Here is a 9,850-nt window from a genome sequence, read left to right as displayed (position 1 = left end):
GCGCTTTACACCAATATGACCTAACCGGCAGTGCCACAAATAAGTTGCACTATCATTATCAACTTTGCATCTTTTGGCTTCAATATTATGTATATGTGTATCACTACTATCGAGTTTCAACAAAAATAGACCACTCTTCAAGGGTGCATGACCATAAAAGATATTATTCATATAAATAGAACAACGATTATTCCTAGGCTTAAATGAATAACCGTCTCACATCAAACAAGATCCAGATATAATGTTCATGCTTAACGCTGGCACCAAATAACTATTATTCAGGTCTAAAACTAATCCCGAAGATAGATGTAGAGGTAGCGTGCCGACGGCGATCCCATCGATTTGGAACCATTTCCCACGCACATCGTCACCTCGTCCTTAGCCATTCTTTGCTTAATCCATAGTCCCTGTTTCGAGTTGCAAATATTAGCAACAGAACCAGTATCAAATACCCAGGTACTACTATGAGCATTAGTAAGGTACACATCAATAACATGTATATCACATATACCTTTGTTCACTTTGCCATCCTTCTTATCCGCCAAATACTTGGGGCAGTTCCGCTTCCAGTGACGAGTCCCTTTGCAGTAGAAGCACTCAGTCTCTAGCTTAGGTCCAGACTTGGGCTTCTTCACTTGAGCAGCAACTTGCTTGCCGTTCTTCTTGAAGTTCCCCTTCTTCCCTTTACTCTTTTTCTTGAAACTGGTGGTCTTGTTGACCATCAACACTTGATGCTCCTTCTTGATTTCTACCTCCGCAGCCTTTAGCATTGCGAAGAGCTCGGGAATTGTCTTATCCATCCCTTGCATATTATAGTTCATCACGAAGCTTTTGTAGCTTGGTGGTAGTGATTGAAGAACTTTGTCAATGACACTATCAACCGGAAGATTAACTCCCAGCTGAGTCAAGTGATTATGATACCCAGACATTTTGAGTATATGTTCACTGACATAACTATTTTCCTCCATTTTACAGCTGTAGAACTTATTGGAGACTTCATATCTCTCAATCCGGGCATTTGCTTGCAATATTAACTTCAACTCCTAGAACATCTCATATGCTCCATGACGTTCAAAACGTCGTTGAAGTCTCGGTTCTAAGTCGTAAAGCATGGCACACTGAACTATCAAGTAGTCATCAGCTTTGCTCTGCAAGGCGTTCACAACGTCCGGCATTGCTCCTGCAGCGGGTCTTGCACCTTGCGGTGCTTCCAGGACGTAATTCTTCTGTGCAGTTCGTGTAGTTGCTACCATCATCTTTCAACTTAGCTTTCTCTAGGAACGCATTAAAATTCAAAGGAACAGTAGCACGGGCATTGATCTACAACAACATAGACATGCAAAATACTATCAGGTACTAAGTTCATGATAAATTAAAGTTCAATTAATCATATTACTTAAGAACTCCCACTTAGATAGACATCCCTCTAATCATCTAAGTGATCACGTGATCCAAATCAACTAAACCATGTCCAATCATCACGTGAGAAGGAGTAGTTTTCAATGGTGAACATCACTATGTTGATCATATCTACTATACGATTCACGCTTGACCTTTCAGTCTCAGTGTTCCGAGGCCATATCTGCATATGCTAGGCTTGTCAAGTTTAACCCGAGTATTCTGTGTGTGCAAAACTGGCTTGCACCCGTTGTATGTGAACGTAGAGCTTATCACACCCGATCATTATGTGGTGTCTCGGCACAACGAACTGCCGCAACGGTGCATACTCAGGGAGAACACTTATACCTTGAAATTTAGTGAGAGATCATCTTATAATGCTACCGCCGAACTAAGCAAAATAAGATGCATAAAGGATAAACTTCACATGCAATCAATATAAGTGATATTATATGGCCATCATCATCTTGTGCCTTCGATCTCCATCTCCAAAGCACCGTCATGCTCACCATCGTCACCGGCTTGACACCTTGATCTCCATCGAAGCATCGTTGTCATCTTGCCAACTATTGCTATCATGACTATCGCTACCTCTTAGTGATAAAGTAAAGCAATTACATGGCGATTGCATTTCATATAATAAAGCGACAACCATAAGGCTCCTGCCAGTTGCCGATAACTTTTACAAAACATGATCATCTCATACAACAATTTATATATCATCACGTCTTGACCATATCACATCACAACATGCCCTGCAAAAACAAGTTAGACGTCCTCTACTTGTTGTTGCAAATTTTACGTGGCTGCTACGGGCTTAGCAAGAACCGTTCTTACCTACGCATCAAAACCACAACGATTTTTCGTCAAGTGTGTTGTTTTAACCTTCAACAAGGACCGGGCGTAGTCACACTCGATTCAACTAAAGTTGGAGAAACAGACACCCACTAGCCACCCATTACCGAGAGGGCCCAGAGATACCTCTCCGATACTTAGAGTGACAAATCCTAATCTCGATCTATGCCAACTCAACAAACACCTTCGGAGATACCTGTAGAGCATCTTTATGATCACCCAGTTGCGTCACTCAGTTACGTTGTGACGTTTGATAGCACACAAGGTATTCCTCCGGTATCCGAAAGTTGCATAATCTCGTAGTCGAAGGAATATGTATTTGACATGAAGAAAGCAGTAACAATAAACTAAACGATCAATATGCTAAGCTAAGGATGGGTCTTGTCTATCACATCATTCTCCTAATGGTGTGATCCCGTTATCAAATGACAACACATGTCTATGGTTAGAAAACCTTAACCATCTTTGATCAACGAGCTAGTCTAGTAGAGGCTCACTAGGGACACGTATTTGTTTATGTATCCACACATGTATTTAAGTTTCCAATCAATACAATTCTAGCATGAATAATAAACGTTTATCATGAATAAGGAAATATAAAATAACAACTTTATTATTGCCTGTAGGGCATATTTCCTTCACTCTCTGCCCGGCACCACAAACAGTAAGCACCAGCTGCCCTCCAAAAGGTGGGAAGCGCCAGACTAGCCATCACTTGTCACCGCCGAAGAGCTCATGGAACATCCACAAGGGCCTGCCGACAAGCGGGCACCAAAGCTACTTCTAGCCGTCGCCGCAATGCGACCCGCCAACCTTCATGGCCAGCAGTAACACGATAAGTCACTGGGCCGCCACGGAGCACATCCCATATATCAGCTCTCGTAGGCCTCCACCACCACCCCATGTTATCCAACCCCAACCAGATCTGTTCCAAATCTGGCAGCACGCACCGCGAGGACCTACAGCAACCGACAACCTCTAGCCTAGGCGTCCCTGCAGTGCACCCAGACTTCGCTGACAAGTCCACCCTCGTCGCCTCACCCAATCGGGAAATAGATCTGGCCTCGCGAGGCCAGTCACGACCGCCGGCACGACGCACACTGCAACCACCCGCGGTCATGCACGTCGCCTCTAGAAGGTCGCGACCCTCCCCAACTCTAGATGAAGCGCTGGGCGCGCCCCTTGCAAGCGTAGTGCCATGATACGTCTCCAACGTATCTATATTTTTTTTATTGTTTAATGCTACTATAATATCACTTTTATATGCTTTTTATATCACTTTGTATTTTTTTACTGACTAACTTATTAATTTAGTGCACAATGTCACTTCATGTTCTTTTTCTTGTTTTTGGTTTCGCGGAAAATCCATATCTAGGAAGGTTCGGATATGATGCCAATTATTGACGATTTATTCTGGACAACGAAGGACCCAAGAAGCTTCAGGAGACATCAAGGGGACCCATGAGGAAGCCACATGGACACATGGCGCAGCCTAGGGGGTGGTCGCGCCACCTGCCCATGTGGGGCTCATGAGTCTCCGTTTCACCTAATTTTTTCGCCTATAAATCCGACAATTATCGAACCCTCAGAAACGAACCTAAAATAATTTTATTGCTGTTTCAAGCCTCTATTCCGAAGCGATCCCATATGGAGCCCTATTCTGGTGCTCTGCCGGAGGGAAAAGTCACTACGGGAGGCCTCTTCATCAACCTTGCTGCCTCGATGCTGATGTTTGAGTAGTTCCTTTAGGACCTACGTGTCCATAGTAGTAGCTAGATGGATTCTTCTTCTTCTTCTCTCTCTCACACACACACACACTCTCTCTCTCTCTCTCCCTCCCTCTCTCTCTCTGATCTTTAATACAATGATCCCCTCTGAGATCAATCTGGTGTAATTCTTCTGGTGTGTTTATTGGGATCCGATGATTCGTGGATTTGTGATCAGATTGTTCATTTAATATAATTGAATCTTTTGAAGTTTCTTTGATGTATAATTGAGTACCTATGTATGCTTTCCGAGTTATTTCTTCTGTGGCCAAGACAGATGGGTAATTCTTCAAAGGGAGTGGTGCATAGTAGTGGGTTCATCCTCACGGTGATATATATCTCAGTGACAGAATGGGGAGAAGGCACATGATGTGTTGTTGCTACTAAGGATAAACTGATGGAGATTTATATTATTGCTAGGTTTCTTTCTGTCTGCATCATGTCATCTTGCTTATCGTGTTACTATGTTTTTCACGAAACTTAATACATTGAGATGCATGCTGGATAACGGTTTCAGGGTGGAGTAATAGTAGTAGATGCAGTTGGATTACGGTCTACTTTGTCACAGACGTGATGCCCATACAAGATTATGCCATGAATGATCATAGTTATGAATGTTGTTTATCCGTCAATTGCCTAAAGTAATTTGTTTACCATGCCACTACCTACTTTATAGAGATAGATGCCACTAGTGAACGTGTGCCCCTCAATCCATTCTCTATTAATACTTGTGTTGCTCTATTGCTCTTTTATTCACTTTTATTATTTTTCTGTTTTTCTATATCACTATCTATCACTACTTACTTTTAACAACTAGCAAGATGAGGGGATTGACAACCCCATTGCCAAGTTGGGTGGACGAATTAATTTTGTTCAGGTGCTGCTTATCTTGTTAGCTTGTGGACTCCTATTGGTTCGATTAAACATTGGTTCTTAATTGAGGGAAATACTTTCTGCTATTGTGCTACATCACCCTTTCTTTTTGGTGAAATCCAACAATTCCTACAGGAGTAGCACGGCACCGTAGGATGACCTCGGTCCATGCCGAGCAACCCCGAGTGGCGGAGAGGGAAGGCCCCACCGCCGCCGCCGGTGGGGCTTCGCCTAGCAGCGTGCCAAGGTGACAGAGAGGAGGGGAGAAGGGGTGAGGGTGGAGTTGGCGGGGCGGCTAGGGTGTCCCCTCCGGTCGCTCGCATGTGCGACTAGGAGGGAGGAGGGCAAAATAAAGATAAAAACCCAGCTCAAGTGAGCTTGCCAACTGGGACAACCCATTTACACTTTCCTTCATGTGTAGCCTCGCCTATTTGCGACCTACACGCGGTGAATAGGAGGTATCGGCTGTGCGGGGCAACCAAATGCCACGCCCCGTCACAGGCTTTGGCCGGCATAGCCCGGGACACAGGTGTGCTATTTTTTTTCTTTTTTTACTTTCGTTTCTATTTTCCTTTTACATTTTTGGAACACGTGCATAAAATTGATTTTTTTGGGATTTATAAGATTATTTTGCCTTTACAAAAAATGTTCACCTACTTGAAAAAATATTAAATAAAATATTTGATTTTCGCGTTTAAAAAAATGGTCTTATTTTTGAAAAATGTTTAATAATTTCGAAAAATGTTCAGAATTGTTTTGTTTTTCAAAAAATAACAACCAAATTTCAAAAAAAAATCATGAATTTAGAGAATGTCCTGGGATTTCAAAAAAATGTCTGAATTTCATAAAAGCGTTTGTTACTTTGAAAAATGTTCCTATATTTCAAAAAACATTCACACATTTTAAATATGTCCCTTCAATTACAAAATATTCTTAAATTTTAAATATCATCATGTATTTGTAAAAAAGTTTCAGATTTCAGAAAATGTTCGGAAATTGAAAAATCTTTCCGAATTTCCAGTTATGCTCATGAATTTAAATAATACTCATAGACTTCAGAAAACATTAGAATCGAAAAGTCTGTTCTTCGATTTTCAAATATGTTTGGACTTTCTAAATTAGAAAAGTAATTCCATTTTTTTAGAATTTTCTAAATTTTGATAAGTTTCTTGACTTTCACGAAATGGTCATGAAATATAAATGGAAAACAGAAGGAATAGTGAAAAGGAGAATAAAAAGAGGAAAAAATAAAAAAATAAGATGGATAAAAAATGATTAAACCTGAAAAAACCAATAAAATGGAAAAGGAGACTAAACCAATTCAAAGAAGTTTCTAGAATCTTCGAATACCGGTGGGTGCGCACACTCGAAACCGTAATTGGGTCGGCCCATTGTAGTTGGAAGGTATTCTCCGTATCACGCGGGGAACATGATCCACCCTATGGGGAGCTCCTGCTCCACGCATAGGTCGTTGGTAAAACAAGGTAACATGCACCCAACCCGTCGCGCGATATCTAACTTGGCCTGCGCATTAAAAGAATACCCAAATGTACAAAATATATTTTCTAGCATTTTATCAATCAGTTTTTTATTCTGCCGGTTTCAGTTTTTGTTTTTTGATTTTTTTTTTAAGAATTGTAAAATGGTTTGAATTTCATAAATACCAAGGAATTGTAAAATGTTCTTGAATTCAAAAAATGACCATGGATTTAAAAATGACCAGGAAACTAAAAAAACTTCAACAATTTAAAAATGACCATGGATTCAAAAAAATGACCATGGATTCAAAAAAATGTCCATGGATTCAAACAATGTTCATGGATTCAAAAAACTGTTCACAAATACATAAAATGTTCATGTATTCCAAAAAAACCAGAAATTCAAAAAGTTTTGTTTATATTTTTATGAACTCAGAAAATGTTCATGAACTTAAAAAACCTGGATTCAAAAACTGTACCAGAATTCAAAAAATTTCATGAATTCAAAAAAGTTCATGAATTCAAAAAAATAATCAAGGAATTTAAAAAATTCCATGAATTAAAAAAATGTTCACAAATTTTAAACCTGTTTATAGAAATTAAAAAAAATAGAAATTTAGAAAATTAAAATTTCTGTAATTTTTTAAAAAGTTATTGAAATTTATGTCTTCTGTGAATTGAAAGTATGATACTGATTTTGATTTTTTTTCAGTAATTTGGAAAGTTTCCGCGAATCCACAAAATGTTCACGAGTGCAAAAATGTTCAAGAATTTATATAATTGTTGCTAATTTAGAAAGTGTTCGTTAATTTGAATAAAAGTTCGAAATTATTTGCAAATTTTAACTTATTGATGAATTTGAAAAAGATGTTTACTAATTGAAAAAATATACTGAATTAAACAAATGTTTGGACTTGAAGAAAAGTTCATGAATTTTTTAATGGAAAACGGAAAAGGGGAAACGGAAAAGAAAAAAGAAAGAAAGAAAAAAAGAGAGAAGAAAACCGAAAGAAAGAACTGAGAAAAAATGAGTGTTGTTTAAAAGATACCCCTCTGTTTCATAATATAAGAGTGTATTTTATATTAGTGTAATATGAAAAACACTTTTATATTATGAGACGGAGTAGACTTTGGGTGTCTCTTTTAAAAAGAAGGAAATAGGGGTGTTGTTTTATTCCCCACACTTTCAGTCATGATTGGACGTGCATGGCAAACGGGAATTTCACCGTCTCTGGGAGGTTCTGAGCCAGAAAGAAAAGAAGGCTTCATCACTTCCTTTCACTTTCACTTTTCATGGTTGTGTCGGTTTCTCGTCCAAATATAAAATACTGAGTAGCTACATGAAGAGCAGAAGTAGAACTGCACTGTCAACCAGTCACCATCTCGTCAATTGTGCAGTCGTGGAGGCATTTGGAGACTTGGAACTATTGGATCTACGCTCACGGTCACCGTGCCTTGGTTTGGTTCACCACATTCTTTTTTTCTCGAATACGCACGAGTGTGCGCACTATATTATAAAAAAGAAATCGGGATAAAGAGCCCATCCACGTTAGCGTTACAGATTACATATATACACTGCACACTAACTCCACACTCCACCTTTCTCTCGTATGGCTACCTACTGTCCGCTGCCCACTCCTCCACTTCTGCAAAGAAAGCTTCCATGTTTCCTCGTAGTATGCCCGCTTGCTTCCATACACGGCCCTTTCGGACGATTGCATATATGATCCTGTTCTTTGAAGGTGTGGCTCCGTCGAAGATGATAGAGTTGCGGTGCTTCCATAGTTGCCATAGCCCTAGGATGGTTCACCACATTCTCATTTCCTCTACGTATCCGACACTGAAAAGTGAACGCGATGCACGCAGGACAGAGAGTCCAAGGCTCGTGTACTGATTAAGCAATCATTAGTGAGGCATCTGATGGGGATAGGTACTCCCTCCGGTCCGTTTTACTCCGCGTATAAGAATTGTCTGAAGTCAAGCTTCATAAAGTTTGACCATATTTATATGAAAAAATATTAATATCTACAATACTAAATTTATACGATATGAAAACTAAAGTCATGACGCATCTAATGTTGTTGATTTTCACATTCTGAATTTTGATATTTTTCTCTATAAATTCGGTCAAAGTTTACGAGGTTTGACTTCAAACAAACCTTATATGCGAACTAAAAAGGATCGGAGGGAGTACAAGATTGCCTCAGATTTTCTTTTCGAAAATGGATCAAGTCTCGATCTCTGCATCGAGCGATGCGCTTCATCTTGATGTAATCAGGGTGCAAGAGCGGAATAACATGCGCATTCTTGGTCCATTTTAAGTGCTACTCCCTCAATTTTTTTATAAGGTGTATTTATTTTCTAATAAAATTCCACAATCTAATGTCCTTTTCTTTTTTGCGATGAAAATTTTCTAACCTATTCATCAACTGTCGAGGTAGTACAGAGAACACCAGAAGTAAAAATTACATCCAAGTCTATAGACCACCTAGCGACGAGTACAAGAGCCGAAGGCGCGCCACCGTCATCACCCCTTCCTCGTTGGAGCGGGCAAACCTTGTTGTAGTAGACAGTCGGGAAGTCGTCGTGCTAATACTCCATAGGACTAGCGCACCAGAACAACAAGCACCGCCGATGAAGAGAAGCGTAAATCGAAATGATCCAACTTGTAGACACACGAACACAGACGAACGAAGACCAGATGCACGTGGATCCACCGAAAACAAACGCCGATCGAATCTCACGGGATCCGCCGGAGACAAAGCTCCACACACCCTCCGACAATGCTAGAAACTCCACCGGAAAGAAGGCTAGGCGGGAAGGACCTTATTCCATCTACAGAGAGCCGTCATCGCCTTGCATCTCCAAGCAGGACACAAACCCTAAAAAAATACAAAAAAAAACATATAAAAAAACCGGAGCCCTCCTGCCGGTAAGGGCCGGGATCCATCGTGCCTCCATGGTACTAAAACCACAAGAGACGAGGTAGACCGGCGGCGGCGCCGGTGGGAGGCAAGAGAAACCCCGGCACGCTAGGTGCAAGATACCACAGCCGCCGCTATGTGTGGTGCCGTGAGGGACTTCGCTTCCTCCACTAGGTTGGACGTCTATTTCTTTTCTGATAAAAGGTGGTCTTCATTGTCTTAAAAAGGAGCATCAAGAGGAATTTGTGTCTCCTTTAATTCCTCATAATTTCTATTTTATCTGTTAAAGAAAAGTCTCTCACTCCTAATTATATGTATAGCTCCTACGGGAAAAAACCTCTTTCCCGTATCTCTTTTTTTCATGGCATAATTGATTTACTTGTCACTAACCAACGCATTAGTAAGGATTATTCTCTAAAATTCCTGTCTTGATCACCATACTGAAGAATACACCTTACATAAAGAACGTGCATGCGTCTATGTTCGAGCGCATACGCCAATGCCCCGACGGATGGATGCGGCTTCAAGAGATGCAGACCAAAACTCGAACGGCTTC

This window comes from Aegilops tauschii, chromosome 1, assembly GCF_002575655.3.
Source record: "Aegilops tauschii subsp. strangulata cultivar AL8/78 chromosome 1, Aet v6.0, whole genome shotgun sequence".
Lineage (NCBI taxonomy): Eukaryota > Viridiplantae > Streptophyta > Magnoliopsida > Poales > Poaceae > Aegilops > Aegilops tauschii.
Note: the sequence above shows the minus strand (reverse complement) of the source record.